This window comes from Urocitellus parryii, chromosome 1 (assembly GCF_045843805.1).
Source record: "Urocitellus parryii isolate mUroPar1 chromosome 1, mUroPar1.hap1, whole genome shotgun sequence".
NCBI lineage: Eukaryota > Metazoa > Chordata > Mammalia > Rodentia > Sciuridae > Urocitellus > Urocitellus parryii.
Window position 1 is genome coordinate 212,029,750 of NC_135531.1, and position 16,167 is coordinate 212,045,916.

Consider the following 16,167-nt stretch of genomic DNA (forward strand, 5'->3'; position numbering starts at 1 on the left):
CTACTCAGCCATCCTGCACTGAGAGCCATTCCTATTCTCTCCACTTATAAGCAACCTCTCTTGTATTATCACAAGTGTCAATAAAATTCAATAATTACCACCTGAGGGGTAACTGGGTAAGGCCCAAGTCCTCTCCTATCTATCTGCTTCATAAAGAGCCATCTACACTGGTTGCCCCCATCACCCTCGTTAGGCCTCAGTCCACAGTGTTCTGCTCCGTCAACTTGCTGCAACAACCCCTTGCTAAGGCAAGGGACTCTTCTCAGTCCATCCATTGTCTTGTCAGATTCACAGAAAAACTTCCATAACACACAGATTACCCACTCCCAAGAAGCAATGATCTGTGATGAGGCCCAGGAACCCCCCACCCTCCAGCAATTCGGGTGATGCTGAGAATGACGAAGGGTCTCACTTGTGCATGATGCAGGATGGAGTCATGGATAACTCCTGTCTTCCCTTGAACTCTTCCCTAGCTGAGGACCACGGGCCCCACTCTCCAGTGTCTTTAAGGCTTTGTTATGTCTAAGGTTCTCTGGATGTGGATTCCTCTTCCGCCATACATCCTTAAATCATGGTTTCTCTCAGGGCCCCACACCTCAGTCTTCTCTTCTTCTTAACTCAAGGTGCTATTCATGTTCTTAGATTCAAGTTCCACCGTAGACCACCAGGCTCAACCATTAAGTTGAAAATGGAATCACCCCCAGATCTTTCCTTCCTTATTACCTTCTTCCCCACGTTTTCTTGTCTTTTTACCACTTATAAAATAAACGTTTAAAATTTTTATTATAGATATTTCAAGTTACATGGAAATAGAAAATATGATCAATGCCAGTTTTTCCCATCTAGTTTCAAAAAACAAAACAAAACAATAAGCTGACCCCAGTTCCAAAAGAATTCAATTTTATATCTTCTATTCTGCCTGGTTTTTTTTCCTGAAGTATTTTAACCATAATCCCAATGTCATATCATGTTTCCCACAAATTCTCTAATAGGTAAGTACTGCTTCTAAACATAAATGCAAACCCAACATCTCACGTAACAAAGTTAAAATTATTCTTCCTCCAAATATCATATACCAGCTAATCAGTATTTACATCTGGTGAATTTCCAACTATAAAAACCTCCCCCAAGGAAAGAAGATTGGGATGGTATAAAAAGATAAAACCATTCAGATCCACTTTCAGGTCTCATAAGTAGTATCTCAGTACTGTGACATCTTTGAGAATACTGTGCATACAATGTGGGTGAAAGTAAATGAGTAACTGGGGTCTTTTCTTTTATTCTTTTTGGTAGTAGTGGGGAGTTTGAACCCTGGGGCCATAAGCACACACATGCACGTCAAACACTCAACCATTAAGTTACATTCACAGGTCCTTCTAATTTTTTGTTCTGAGACAGGATCATGCTAAGTTGACTAGGCTCGTCTTGAAATTGTGATCCTCCTGTTTCACTCTCTAGAGTCACTGGGATTAAAGGCATGCACTACCATGCCTGGTCATTCCCTATTATTTTTGAGAACCAGAATTCCCTATGTGGAATAAAGGAGATATAGATGCAACACAGAAAAGATTAAGTAAAAACCTTTTAATCTGAATTTGAAGTATCAGCATTAAGTAATTTCTATACTTACTTCATTATTGAACTTCAAAATATTGACCCACCTAGTAGCAGTGAGCACCCCTGGTACCTACACTTTGATGTTAAAATGCCACTTTCCACTTAAATTAGGATAACAAGTTGAATTGAATCATGAGGATATAATCATCAAAAACCACCCAATAATAAACAAAGTCAAATGTCTGAGTCCTTCAACAAACTGGGGGAAACAGAGAACTGGTGAGAGAAACCTGATAAGAAATTTTTTTAAAAAATGTGCAAAAATAAATTATAATGCTAAATGTGAACACATGGGTGATAAAACTATAAAGAAAGGCAAGAAAGCAATTACTGTAGAAAATATACTACTTCATGAACTATATAGAGGTCACACAAAAATTTCACTTTATAATAATTAATAAGTTGCTGCTTGAGTAAATTTGTTTTATTTTTCAATTAAAAGTCAAAGACAAAAGCTAAATATGTGCTGTAACACACAGAGACTGAGAAAGCAATAAGTATTGTGTGTCATATACAGCATGTACAAAACTTTGCCCCGATTTGTATGTTCCAGTTTATGCAATAAACTCCTGAAATATTAACCCTTCCTTATCTTTAAACTAAGGAAAATTGTTTTTCAAATTCCAAGTTGGTTTTTAATAGAAGAGAGAAATAAATGTTGGTTTCCTAGTCAGAATCAAAAACCATGTATTTAACAAAACATCATATAAGTTGTTCCTTCCTTCTCATCTATTTCAATTATATAAGTCTCATTGATCAGAGGAGACAAAAAAGAGTCTCAATAAGTGTTTCCCCAAATAATTACACAACACTAACACCAAATAAGAAAAACTAACATCTTAAAGGTTTGAACCCTCTCCAACAAAGTTTATCTACACAAAATCCCAATAATAACAGGTTTTATTCTTGGAAGAAGGGAGTGGACTACAATAGAAACTTTTCTCAAAGAAAAGTTGGAACTACTGGTTAAAACTGTAAGACTGGGTAACACCAGTACTGACAGCCATGGGACAGCAGGGTTGGAGACCCAAGGGCAAGACAGGGGAACTAATAGTGACAGAGCAGCAGAAGGGTATTGGAATGCTAACCAATATGGCAGAGATTGATAATTTTCTACTAAAAATCTTTCTTCCCTTCTTTCTGGATACCCGGTGACCACCAGAGACAGCAATTCCCTGCCTCTTTTGCAGCTAGATTGCACCGATTGTAAGTTCTCACTAACATAAGCTGCAATGATGCCTGTAACTTCTCATCACTTATCCCAGATAAGAGCATGAAGATAACCAGAGTGAGCGATTACTAAACCAACAGGACAGAAGGAACCTGAATCTCAGGATGACCAATAGATATGGACTGTCCTGCTAATCTGTTTTGCTCAGACTAGAATTATTAAATGAGGAAAAAATATAGACTTCTGTGTTCTTTGAACCACAACATATTTCAGTCCCTAGGTTACAGCAACTTAGCTTTATTGTAATTAAAAGGGCACCTCGGAAAATATTAGGTTGAATCACACCTAACATTCCAGATAGGTCAAAGATTTAAATCTGACAAAAGAACCACATCACATGACCAGGAACCAGGAGATAGGTTCTTAAGTCTATAACTGGACAAGGTCTTTGAACTGTGATACAAAAGTCTGAAACCACAAAAAGACTGATTATATATTTACTTCTACAAATCTATTTGTTCATCTTTTATTGAATATCTCCTCCAACAGGATGGAAGTTTCAAGGAGCAAGAGCTAGGGTCTGTTTTCTTACTATATAGTAAGGTGCCTAGAATGAGTTCCTAACACACACACACACACACACACACACACACACACACACAAAGAAAGGCATTTAATAAATACTTGTTGAGTGAATAAATTGGCAAATTTAACTATTTAAGATTTTTAATAGTCAGCACATCAAAATTATTTGCCTTTATACAAATGACCACCTGGGGAAAAATATAAATAGTTCAAATCATAAGGAGAAAAAAGGAAGCTATAAGCTGATAATAAAAAGCAATATTTTCATAAGAAGTCAATATTCTGATAATAAAAATCAAAAACTATTATAGTTTGGATATGTGGTACCCCCAAAAAACTCATGTGTGAGACAATACAAGAAAGTTTATAAGTGAAATGATAGGATTATGAAAGGCTTGAACTGATCCATACATTGATCCACTTGAATGGATTAACTGGTTGGTAGGTAGGCAGGTAGGGCCTTGTGGCTGGAGTAGGTAGGTCACTAGGGGTATGACTTTGAGGTACATATTTTGTACCTGGTAAGTGGAGCTCTTTTTGCTTCCAGAGTGTCATGTTCTGAGCTGCCTTCCTCCACCATGCCCTTCTGCCATGATGTTCTGCCTCACCTTAGTCACAGAGCAATGGAGTCAGCCATCTATTATCTGAAACCATGAGCCCTAAATAAAGTTTTCCTCCTGTAAAAGTGTTCCTGACAGGTCTTAAGGTCATGGTGGCAAAAAAAAACTCACTAAAACAATAACCCAATGGGAAAACAGACAAAGACATAAGAATAAAAGGTACAAATCTAGAAATACAATGTCTTTTAAACTTACAAAAAGATACTCAACGTCAATCAAAATAAGAAAAATGGAAATAAAAGCTACACTAAACTGACCTTTTAAACTCAGTAATTTGGCAAAAAAAAAAAAAAAACTATCAGTTTAGTAATCATAGTGATTGGAAAAGATATGAAAAAGTGACATTCTTATCCATTTCTGGTGAAATCTTAAACTTTCAAGCTGTATGAACAAGCAAAATGGCAATAAATTTCTACCAAAATTAAAATGTATGTACCCTTTGACCCTGCAATTCTACTAGAAATGGATCCTACAGAGTCCATTTGACTCGTGTTTGAAATGATGTGTATAAGAAGTTATTTTCTATAGCCCTGTTCATGATAATAAATACTGGAAATGATCTATAGGTCAATCAATATGGAACTGGTTAAATAAATTATAGCATGTCTTTACAGGAAAACATCTGGCATTCACTGAAAATGAATGTGGCTTTAATAGGGAAGAATTTCCAAAACAATATTATTCCAATGCAAAAAAAAAAAAAAGATGCAAAACTTTATATATTCTTAATCTGTGTAAAAAGAATGAGTAACTTATAGTAGGATATATATTTATATATTATACATGGTCTGAAATCTCTGAAAGAAAATTGTAACAACAGTCTCCCAGGGTAACTGGGTATTTGGGGAAAAGAGAGACTTATTTTTTACTGCACACTCTTGTGTCTTTTAAATTTTGTCTACACTGATCACATTACTTTTCTAAAAATAAACACTTTACACAATAACAAAAATACAAATATTCATTGCCACTATTAGATATCTGAAAGCTTCTCTAGTGATTCTCACTGTTAGTCACATTAGGAAACAACTGAGCTAAATAAATTTAACCTTATTTCATAATTAAGAATCACAGTGTTAGCAATTAACTACAGCCTCATCTTCTCTTCCTTCCCCTCAAATAAACAAATATACAAAATGCAGTCAGTCTCTTAATGCCATCCCCGTTACTCATGACTTCCTCTTAAAACTAATCCAACCTCACACCAGCTTACATGGGCAGGAAAGTACTTCAAAATGCTCAAAGGATGGTAGCCAGAACTAACAACTATGCTTCTATATCAACACAGCCTCTAGAAAATGAAAATTTGACACAACTGATATATCAGCAACAGCCTAAAGCAGCGCATCATCTGCCGTAGAAAATATAAACTCATGTGGTTAATGACTCCAAGTCCAGTGTCAACACTGGTTTGTTCCCTAATGTGAAAGGCCTCCCCTCCCCCACCTCCTTTAAGTTATAGGCTAGAACATTAGTTATTAGTTATTACTTACACTGAAATTGAATTCTGCTTAGAAGGAAAAAAGTCCACAGTATATCAAATCGAAAAGTAAGGTGTAAAACAAAATGTGTAATCATATTTCATCAATTTTTAAACATAACTAATAAATAAATTTTACTTATATGTTAAAAAATGTCTACATAAAAAGGTTCACCTAGGCACAGTTGCACACACCTGTAATCCCAGTGTACCAGGACGCAGGAGGATGTCAAGTTCAAGGTCAGCCTGGGCAAATTAGTAAGACCCTGTCTAAAAATAAATAAATAAATAAATAAGGGCTGGGGATGAAGCTTAGTATAGAGTGCTCCTAAGTTCAAACCCCATTACCACAGAGAGAGAAATAAGGGTGAGAAGAAAAAAGTAAATATTGTGGCCCTATATGGTGAAAAGAATGGCAGAAACATTTTTATATGTAGGAGAAATGTTGGGGTTATTTGAACAACTTAGCCAAAGTTAAAGACCAATGGTGCAGATCCATCACCCCAAAAGCTGACCATCCAGACAATGTAAGAACAAAAACTAGTAGGCTGACTCTAATTTTCTAACATTGGATTCATATAAAGCAACAAAATAATCATCTATGGCAAAGAAATTACCCTGTAAATCTGATCTCTGCCAAAGAGCATTAAAAGAGGTGATCTGTTGAAATGATTGTACAGCCAGCCGGCTCTGGCTCTGGCTGCGCTGCTTGGAGAGGTCCGAGGAAAAGCTGACTCAGCTACCTTAAAGCTGGCTCCTGGTCACATCTGCCCACAGTCCTTCAAGCAGAGCACCCTCCTTTAGAGCTTCACTGGCCGTGTTCCCTGGGAGGTGCTCCTGGAGTCCTCTGGAGTTAGGAGCTCTCTCTAGCAGTCTCCCTATGGCAATGCGATGCTCAGGAACGCTCAGGGCTGCAGAGGGAAAGAAAGAAAATTTTGTAGATGAGCAGAAGAAAATTCTGTAGTTGTGACTGTGCTGGCTAAAGAAAAGTACACAACTTGACAAGTTTTTCAACTGGAATCACAAAACAAAAGCTGACCTACAAATGAAATATGAATGGAAAAGTTTGAGAACACGGATATGCAGTGTGTTGATGTCAAGCATTTTTAGAAATGACACAAACCCAGTTAAGAAGTTAGTAAATTTCAAAATCAAGTTCCTTCGAAGTCCCTATGTCATGTGCTCAAGACCATTACAGAAAAGGGGAAAAAAAAATCAAACAAAAACAATGACAATGTATACTAATTATTATGTGCACTTGTCTGAGTAGTACAGTAGTACAAAGGACAGGATGAAAAGAAGTTGTCTTCACTTTGCAGACCCCTAGTCCTCCCTGGAGACACTAGTAAACCAAAGTCACCAATTTCTTGAGAAACTTGGAAATATCTGGTTTTGTTCCATTTCAAGCAACATTCTCAGTAGTCGCTATCTAGTTCAAAGACTTGTAAAACAATGGTGTGGAAGGAGCTCAGAGTGGAGGGGAAGAGGTCCTCCAGATAACTAACCAAAAACAAAAAGCCACCCAGGCTCCCTCTTCCTTTAGAAAGACTTGAAAAACATCACCATTTGCCAAAGGAAGAGGAAATTTTTATTAAACCCAAACTTTCCTATTTAAATCCTTAAAAAACACAAAGTGCTGAATACCCTAACTCGTTTTGGAAAACATCACCTTTTTCTTTCTTTTTTTTTAACCTCAACGAACATTTTTGCCAAGAAATTTTTTCATGGAAATAAATCTAAGCAGAAGGCAAACCCAAAATACAGCATCTCTAAGTAATTATGTGGAAAAGAAAATGTTCCCAGTCACCCTGGAATTCCAGGGAAAAGTTTTGTAGATAGTATCAAAACATCCCTTGCTTAAACTGAGACTCTCCATCTATTGGGGAAAAAAAAATCTAGACACATAAAAGACACAATAAAAATAATACACAATAAAAAGGCCTCTTCGCAGAGAGGTCAACCAGAAATGTGCCATTTTCATCCATCATTTAGCAAAGGTAAAGAGCAAAACTCCATTCCTAAAGTGGATGTCCTTACAAACTCTTCTGCTGAGCAGCACCCACAAACCCTTGAGTTTCCAAACAAACTGTTGAAATACTGGTATTTTTCAAGATCATGGGGCCAGGGAAACTTGGTAGATTTCCCACCAAGGATGGTTTCCTCTTGGCCAACAACTAGCTTTGTTTTAGGAGTAGGCCATTGTCACTAGCTCTCCTGCCTAGGGTCAACTGTGTGTAAAGTCACACGCACACACTTTATCACTGGGAGATTTAGAGAAGCAAAAAAAAATTTTAAACACTAGTGTATATTTTTCTGATTTTTTCGGATTCTCTGCTTAAAAAAAAAGCGAGAGAATGACCACACCCCCCACCCCACCGACTGCTAGGGATTAAGCCCAAGGCCTTGAGCATGCTAGGCCAATGTGCACCACTGAGCTGCACCCCCCTTTTTAATTTTACCCCAGCCTCATCTTCACTGCACAGAATTCCTTCCCATCCTTCAAGACAGTGTTCCAGTTCTCCTGCCTCTGTTTAGCCTTCTTCAAACATATTTTCCAGATCTTTCTCATTCTGATTTTCTGGTATTCATATTCTATGTGACTCAACCTGACACTCAGTTCTCTGCCATGAACTAGGTTTATCTCAAAATCAATTTGAAGCTAGGTGAAGATTACGTATTATTCTTCTGTTCATTCCTCCTTCATAGTACCTAGCAGAGAGTTGGTATTCAAGAGTTATTGTATAAAAATCAAATCTGAAAACTAAATATAATTTAGTTTTGTTTTAATTTTTTATTCATTTTACTTATACATGACAGTAGAATGTATTTTGACATATCATACATACATGGAGTACAATTTCCCAATTTGTGGTTCTACATGATTTAGTGTTACACTGGTTGTGTATTCATGTATGAACACAGGAAAGTTACATCTGCTTCATTCTACTCTCTTTCCTATTCCCATCCTCCTCCCTTGCCCTCACTCCCCCCTATTCAACCTGGTGTGCCTCCACTCCCCCCCACACACACACACACACATATTGTGAGCCGGCATCTGCATATCAGAAAGAACATTTTGCCTTTGGTTTTTCTAGAACTGGCTTATATCACTTAACAAGATAGTCTCCAATACCATCCAGTTACTGGAAAATGCCATAATTTCATTCTTCTTTGTGGCTGAGTAATATTTCATTGTGCATATGTACCACGTTTTCTTTATCCATTCATCTGTTGAAGAACAACTAAGTTGGTTCCATAGCTTAGCTATTGTGAATTGAGCTGCTATGATGGGACTGCATCATTGTAATATGCTGATTTTAAGTCTTTGGGATAAAACCCTAGAAGTGGGATAACTGGGTCAAATGGTGGTTACATTCCAAGTTTTCTGAGGAGCCTCCATATTGATTTAAAGAGTGGTTGCACCCATTTGTAGTCTCACCAGCAATATATGAATATACATTTTCCTCCACATCCTAACTAGCATTGATTGTTACTTGTATTCTTGATAATTGCCATTCCAATTAGAATGAGATGAAATCTCAGTGTAATTTTAATTTGCATTTCTCTAATTGCTAGAGATATTAAATATTCTTTCATATATTTGTTGACCATTCATATTTTTATTCTGTGACGTGTCTGTTCAATTCCTTTGCCCACTTATTGATTGAGTTATTTGGTTTTTTTCCTGTTAAGTTTTTTTATATATCCTAGATATATAATATCCTGGAAATTAATGCTCTATGTGAGTGAGGTACATATAGTAAAAATCTTCTGCTATTCTATAGTTTCTCTATTCACATTCTTGGTTGCTTTCTTTGCTGTGAAAAAGCTTTTCATTTTGATACCATCCCATTTGTTGATTTTTTAATTTTACTTCTTATGCTTTAAGAGTCTTATTTAAGAATTTGGTTCCTAAGCCAACAAGATGGAGATTTGGGCCAACTTTTTCTTCTAGTAGGTGTTGGGTCTCTGGTCTAATGCCTACGTCTCTGATCCACTTTGAGTTGAGTTTTGTGCAGGGTGAGACATAAAAGTATAATCTCACTTTGTTACATATTGATTTCTAGTTTTCCCAGCACCATTTGTTTAAAAGTGTGTCTTTTCTCCAATGTATGTTAATGGTGCCTTTGTCTAGTATGAAAACAGAGAAAAAAACGTGTGATACTTGTCTTTCAGAGTCTGGCCTATTTCACTCAATATCATGCTCTGCAGTTCCATCCACTTTCTTTCAAATGACATATTTTTGTTCTTTAGGGTTTGTGGGTTTGTCTCCGTGTCTTCTACTCTGTACCACTAGTCTTGCCTGTATGGTGCCAATATCATGTCTTTTTTGTTACTACAGCTCTACAGTATAATTTAAGGTCTGGTATTATGATGCCTCCTCCTTCATTTTTCTCACTGAGGATTGCTTTGGCTATTCTGGGCCTCTTATTTTCCAAATGAATTTCCTGACTGCTTTTTCTATTTCTATGAAGATCATTGGAACCTTAAGAGGAACTGCACTAAATCTGTATAGCACTTTTGATAGTATGGGCATTTTGATAATATTAATTCTGCCTGTCCAAGAACAAGGGAGATCTTTCCATCTTCTAAGGTATTCTTCAATTTCTTTCTTTAGAGTTTTATATTTTTCAGTATAGAGGTCTTTCACCTCTTTTAACATTTGTTTTAAAATTTATTAAGACCTCAACTAACCCATGGATAAATGTCAAAACTGGTGATGTATTACATGAAAGAAAGTAAAATAAGAGCTGAAATACTGAATGAATTCTGAATACTTATACTCTCCAAATAGTCTACTTAGGACCCATGTCCCTACAAATATCTTTGAAGTCAATCAGCAAGTTTGGCAGACCTCATAGGTAGTAGAAAGCAATTATGTTCAAAATACCAAGAGCAGTTTAAAAAATGAAAACAAAATAATTTTCAAAACTCATGCACTAATTAAAATCAGTACTATAAGATACATATCTATATAACAAACTTCAGCAGCCTGGCACTAGACTTTCATTGACCTAAGCTTTTTCCAAAAATTTAGCCAACATATTTGTTTGGTTATGGAGTTTTAATTATTGGCAGCTGGTGAAGCTGTATAAAAATTTGACCCATAAAGGTCAAAAGCACATTCCTCTGAGGGTGTAGAGGGAGACTATGAGGGAAGGGAAAAGAGAAGTCAGTCCAATTCTCTAGCTCCAATTTTGAACATTTAACATCGTAGTACATTTTCCATTAGTTCAGTTCAAAAGAAAATTGCACAGATTCCTAAAAGCTGTAATATGATGGGACCTGAGGAACAGGCAAGCATACAAAGTACCTATACCCAATCAAGTTCTCGGCAGTCAACACAGCAGATGAGCAACAGAAACAAATCAACAACAACAACCCAAAAAAAAAAAAAAAAGGACAAATTTTCTCAACTTTGTAGTAATAACTGCATCCTTGGCTTCTAGAAATTGTGGCTTCCATATATTGCAAATCCCTGTCCTTGCTGGAACCATCCCACACCTTTCCACTCTGTCCCCACAGTCCCATCATCCAAACCAACCGTGGTGCAGAATTACCATGGTTGGAATTACCACTACCCAAAATCACTCTAAGAAGTGGGATATGGGATGTGGGGTAAACAAAATGTGGTGAATATACAAAATGGAGTTTTATTTCATCATAAAAAACAAAAATATGTCATTTGAAATAAAATGGATGGAACTGAAGAGCATGATATTAAGTGAAATAGGCCAGACTCTGAAAGACAAGTATCACACGTTTTTCTCTCATATGTGGATGCAATGAGGGAAAAGTGAGATCTTATGAAAACGGAAAAAAAACAGTAGGGTAGAAGAAGTGATTAAAGGGAGGAAGGGTGGAGGGAGTATTGAGGAGTGAAATTGATCAAATTATGTTATATGAATGTACAAATATGCCACAATGAAACCACTATGCTGTATAATATGTAGCAATAAAAACCTTTTTTAAAAAAGGAATCCTCCTAAACCATAGTAAAATACTAAAAGCAAGGAGAAAAATATAAACAAGCCAGAAATAGTGGTACAGTCCTGTAATCCCAGCTACTTGGGAAGCTGCGACTAGATGATCTCAAGTTCAAGACCAGTGTTAGCAATTTAGCAAGACACTGTTCAGTGGAAGAGAGCTTACCTAACACGTGCAAGACCCTGGGTTCAATCTCCAACACTTAAAATAAAAAGAAAGAAAGACTGGGCATGGTAGTGCACCCTGTGATGCCGGGGATTAAGAAGACCGAGGCAGGAGAATCACCAGCCTTGGCAACTTAGTGAGACCCTGCCTCAAAATTAAAAATTGAAATGAATAGAGGTGTAGCTCAGTGGCAACGCACTCTAGAACCCAATCCCCAGGACTAGCCCACCAAAGGAATAAAATTATGCAAAACTTTTTTATAAAGTGGGATTATGGTACAAGAACATGGACTCGGGAAGCAAACTAAACTTTCAAACGTTCTAAATGTGATCTTCACAAATCATTTAACCTCTATGAGTTTCAGTTTCCTTTTTCATGAAACAAGATAAATACCTTCATCTTTGAAAGTTACTTATAATCATTTAGTGAGCCCCTTCATTCCAGCTAACCACATAACTAGCACTGTCTGACTTAATCTAACAATGAAACTGAAAGGAAGTACTATTCCCATTTTATATATAAGAAAACAATGTTCAGACGGGTTTAATTAAGAGTCACAGTTTTTTTAGTTAGTGGCAAAACCCGAAATCAGCCCATATTTTTTTGACTCCAAAACTCTGTGCTCCTAATTACCACTAAATTAAACTGCCTCTTGACTGTAACTACTGAACTGACACTCATAGCAAATATTCTGAATTCCCTTCCTTGCCTTCCATCCTTTAGGATAATTGAAGGGGTAAAGTATCACGATAAAAAAAAAAAAAAAAACATAAAACATACCAACCCCAACAATATCTCAAATTATATGAAGATACTATAAATGTTCTCTTGTTCTGACTTCAAAGTAATATTGGTACAACCAAGCACGTAAATGTTGAGGATCCTTCAATACTAATCCTGACTGCAGACATCTGTCTATGTGGGGAAACAGGCCGGATCTATTAGTCATTCTAAAGAAAGGTGATGGGATCACCAGCCAGTTTCCAAGATTCCTGACTCCTAATGGAAACAAAATATGTCAGATGCCATAAACACGGATAAATCTGGGGACATCACAGGTTGGGATTGGGGACACATGAAGCTGGGAAAGATCAGTACTGATTGAGGTAAAGTACAGATGAGGTATAGCAGCTCCCTGACTCTAGGAGTTTCCAAATTCTCAACAATTAATCTTTGGATTTGGGGGGTGAAAAATGGGAATTCCCCAAAATATATTATTGCTGAAATACTTCCAAAACAAGCCAAGTGCAGGGGCACATGCCTGTAGCCCAGTTACTCAGGAAGCTGAGTCAGGAGGGTCACTCGAGCCCAGGAATTTGAGGCTAGCCTGGGCAACAGAGTGAGACCCTGTCTCAAAAGAAGAAAAAAAAACAAAAACAAAAACAAAAAAAACTTCCAAACATTCTTTACTGATCATTCATTATGAATATCTAAAAACTTTGCTAAATAAGAAACAGCAAGCTTAGTGTATTTACAAAGAACGGTGGCCTATAGTAAATATTAAAACCTGAAAAATGCCCCCAAACATTACTGGATAGTATTCCAATAGCAGGCAAAATCCAGCCCACAGTCTGTTTTTATAAATAAAAGTTTTATTGGAACAGGCACACTTGTTCATTTTACGTATAGTCTATGTCTGCTTTCACACTGAAATGGCAGAGTTGATAGCTGTGACAGAGTCCGTATGGCTTGCAAAGCCTAAAATATTTACTATCTAGCCCTTTAGAGAGAAAGCGTGTTGACCTCTGCAGTAATCTACATTCAAATCTACAAGAAAAGTTCACAGTAGTACACAGAATCCCAAGTTGAAACTGCCAACTTAGACTTATTTTGCTTCTGAAACTTATTTCTTGGAATACCACCCATCGGATTTGTATACAGTAAGCTTTGCATATAAACTTATTTTATTTGCAAGGATGACTCACTACCAGCAGTAACAGACTGGGCCACAAACACACATTTATCCCAGCAATAGCTACAAGCAATCATGACCAGTTCTCTCCCACATGTTCCTATCCTGCTCTGACTCCAAGACATGTCCTTCTTAACCTTCAGCTCCACGGGTCACCTTTTTCTGTTCTTGCTTTCAACTTGCTATCAGTTGACTCTTTCTAACCTACTACTGTCTCTATGTTGACTGTTTTAACCCTCATAGGAGAATTATAACCCTTTTTCCCATTTACCTGATAACTGATTGTTCTGAAGGGTTGAAAAAACATAGAGAGTACATTTTGTAAGAAATCCTGGGAAAGAATTTGACCACAGGAATACTAAGCTCTAATCAGGTGCATATCTAGATACTGAGTACGAATCAAACTCACTGGACTTTTAAAAAAAATAAGGAAAAAGTATTGGGGAGGACAGGCAGGATATGAGAAAGAATGATATCGCCCGGATGTTTTCAGGAAAAGATTAAGGTCTCACAAGCCTAGGGAGAAGACAGGCCAAAGAAAAGATTTAGTGAAGGGGGGCTTTCCTGACAGTTTGGCCCCAGTGATAGGATTTAAGACCCAAATATCAGAGCACCTTACTCCTCTAGAATTTAATGTATAATTTGGCTGAGATGAGAGGGACCCACTGTGGATTACTTAATTACTAAGTATAATTAAGTAACAGACTCTACTTCTGAAGATAACCTGCTTATACTTTGTAACCTCAAAACCCTCCACTGAAGTGGTTTGGCGGTCCATCAAAATCCCTTTCATTTGGCCAGCCAAAGACTCATTTATTTGTGCCAGAAATACAAAGTAAGAGGATCAAGGAGGAAACTTGAGGGAACAAAGGCAGTGGGCCACAGTAGACAAAGGGAGTTCCAGGCCGCACCAGAGCCCTGGGCTGAATCCCAGCCCGGCCAGCCACCAGTCTCGAGAGCTTGAGCCAACCGTCCACGCAGCAGCTTCCCGCAGGCAAGCGGGCACCATGGCGTCCCTGCAGAGCTGCCACAGGTGACGAGCATGGCACATAGTCGTGCTAATGAATGGTAGCTATTATTATAAACTCAATATTTAAGGAGTAAAAAGAGGAGACAGTGGAGATGACTAAGGCTGAATTATTAGGTTGAATCATATGAAATGACTGAGATTTGACCATTCTGACTCACACAAATTGCAATTTTAAATAAGTATCATCAAGGGTTCTACAGGGAAGCCTGGAAAACGGAAATACGAACGACTAACAGTGCCCAAACTCACTTCTCCACCAGTGGCAGCTTAGAAGGATTTATAAGACACCAAATAGGAAGGCCATAGGCTAAAACAGAATTTCCCCAGAGCTACCACCTCACCAGATATGCGGGTGACTTCAGGGAAGAGGCAGATCCTTCAAAGACAGAAAGACAAAGCAAGCACTTCCCACCCACAGGGAACCCACAATTCACTCCTTTCTCTCTTCCTCCCTAATCCCTGCTCTCTCATTTCTTTCCCTAAGAAAAACCAAACAGTGTCACTTGTAAATTAGTTTGGAAAGGAACAGGACATAGCACCTCTGGCCAACTGATGTCACTAACCACATAGCAAACCTTTCTACATGTCTTTTAGAGTAGTGGGAAGTTCAGTAAAGAAATCCAGTATTTCCATCATACCCCCCCCCACACACACACACACATTTTCTTATACTTTCTTCCTACCTGGGTGGTGTGTGTTGTGTTTTTTAAATCCTGTCAGTGCTCTCCCAGTTAAGGGGTCTGTGGTTGATCCGTGGAGTCAGGTCAAAGCCTGGGTGAGAATTTAATGTCTACTTTGGCGGAGATGAAAAACTCATGACATGCCCCTAAGCCTCAACACAACTCGTGCTATTCCAGCTACCCCTTTATCTCAAAAAGGCACTGAGTGAGGAATCAGCACCTTCAGTGGAGAAGGATTAAGAACTGGCAGAGGTAAGAAGGGAGCAACCTGTCATTTCTTCCATTCTCCCCCAAACACCCCTCAACAGAACCAGACTTGACTGGCGATTAGACGGCTCTTCTCGGTGTGTTCAGTTCAGCACCTGTGTGTGTGCTTCCCCATCCAGCACCACTGCAGCACCCATACCTCCACGGTGCCCATGTTTTAACTGTCACCTCACCGGAATGTGGTAATCCTCGATGATTACCCTCACACACAATGCCATCCAGGCTTTCATCAGCTCCTGATCTCAAAGCACTTTTTACAAGAGTTTGCAGGGATGCCACCCACGGGGCTAGGACCAGATTTTCTGGTTTTTAATGGGGTGTCTGGCGTTTTTTTGCTTCTCCTAAGCTTTACTCTGGGGTGCCTGTGTCTATTTACCTCACTAGGCAGATATTTAGCAAAGCTTCTATAAGGACCCTCTAGAAAGTAGAGACTGTGTGTCCCGCCTCCTGCTATATCTCCAAGGCTGGGCTAACATCATGCCAGATTGGTTTAAATATATATGGAATGAATGACATTTAAAATTACAGAAAAACCGAAAGCATTAACAATTGCAAATGCATAGTGGTTAAAAAAAAAATTCCTCTATCACTACATGGCTAAATTTCTACCCAAGACTTCAATGCAAAGCAAGGAAGAAAAGGACAAAATATC

The 16,167-nt window shown here is 38.0% G+C and overlaps 1 protein-coding gene across 2 annotated transcripts in view; it reads right to left on the reverse strand.

Annotated features, from left to right (window-relative positions):
- Positions 1-16,167, reverse strand: part of Acvr1 (activin A receptor type 1) — a 121,284-nt gene that overhangs the window by 62,289 nt on the left and 42,828 nt on the right. The window contains exon 2 of one of the 2 annotated variants that reach the window (XM_026401468.2): positions 6,217-6,384. The gene's annotated coding sequence lies outside the window, so the exon portion shown is untranslated. Of the gene's footprint in view, positions 1-6,090; positions 6,193-6,216; positions 6,385-16,167 lie in introns of those variants that run through there. The other variant, XM_026401469.2, reaches the window with a different exon arrangement.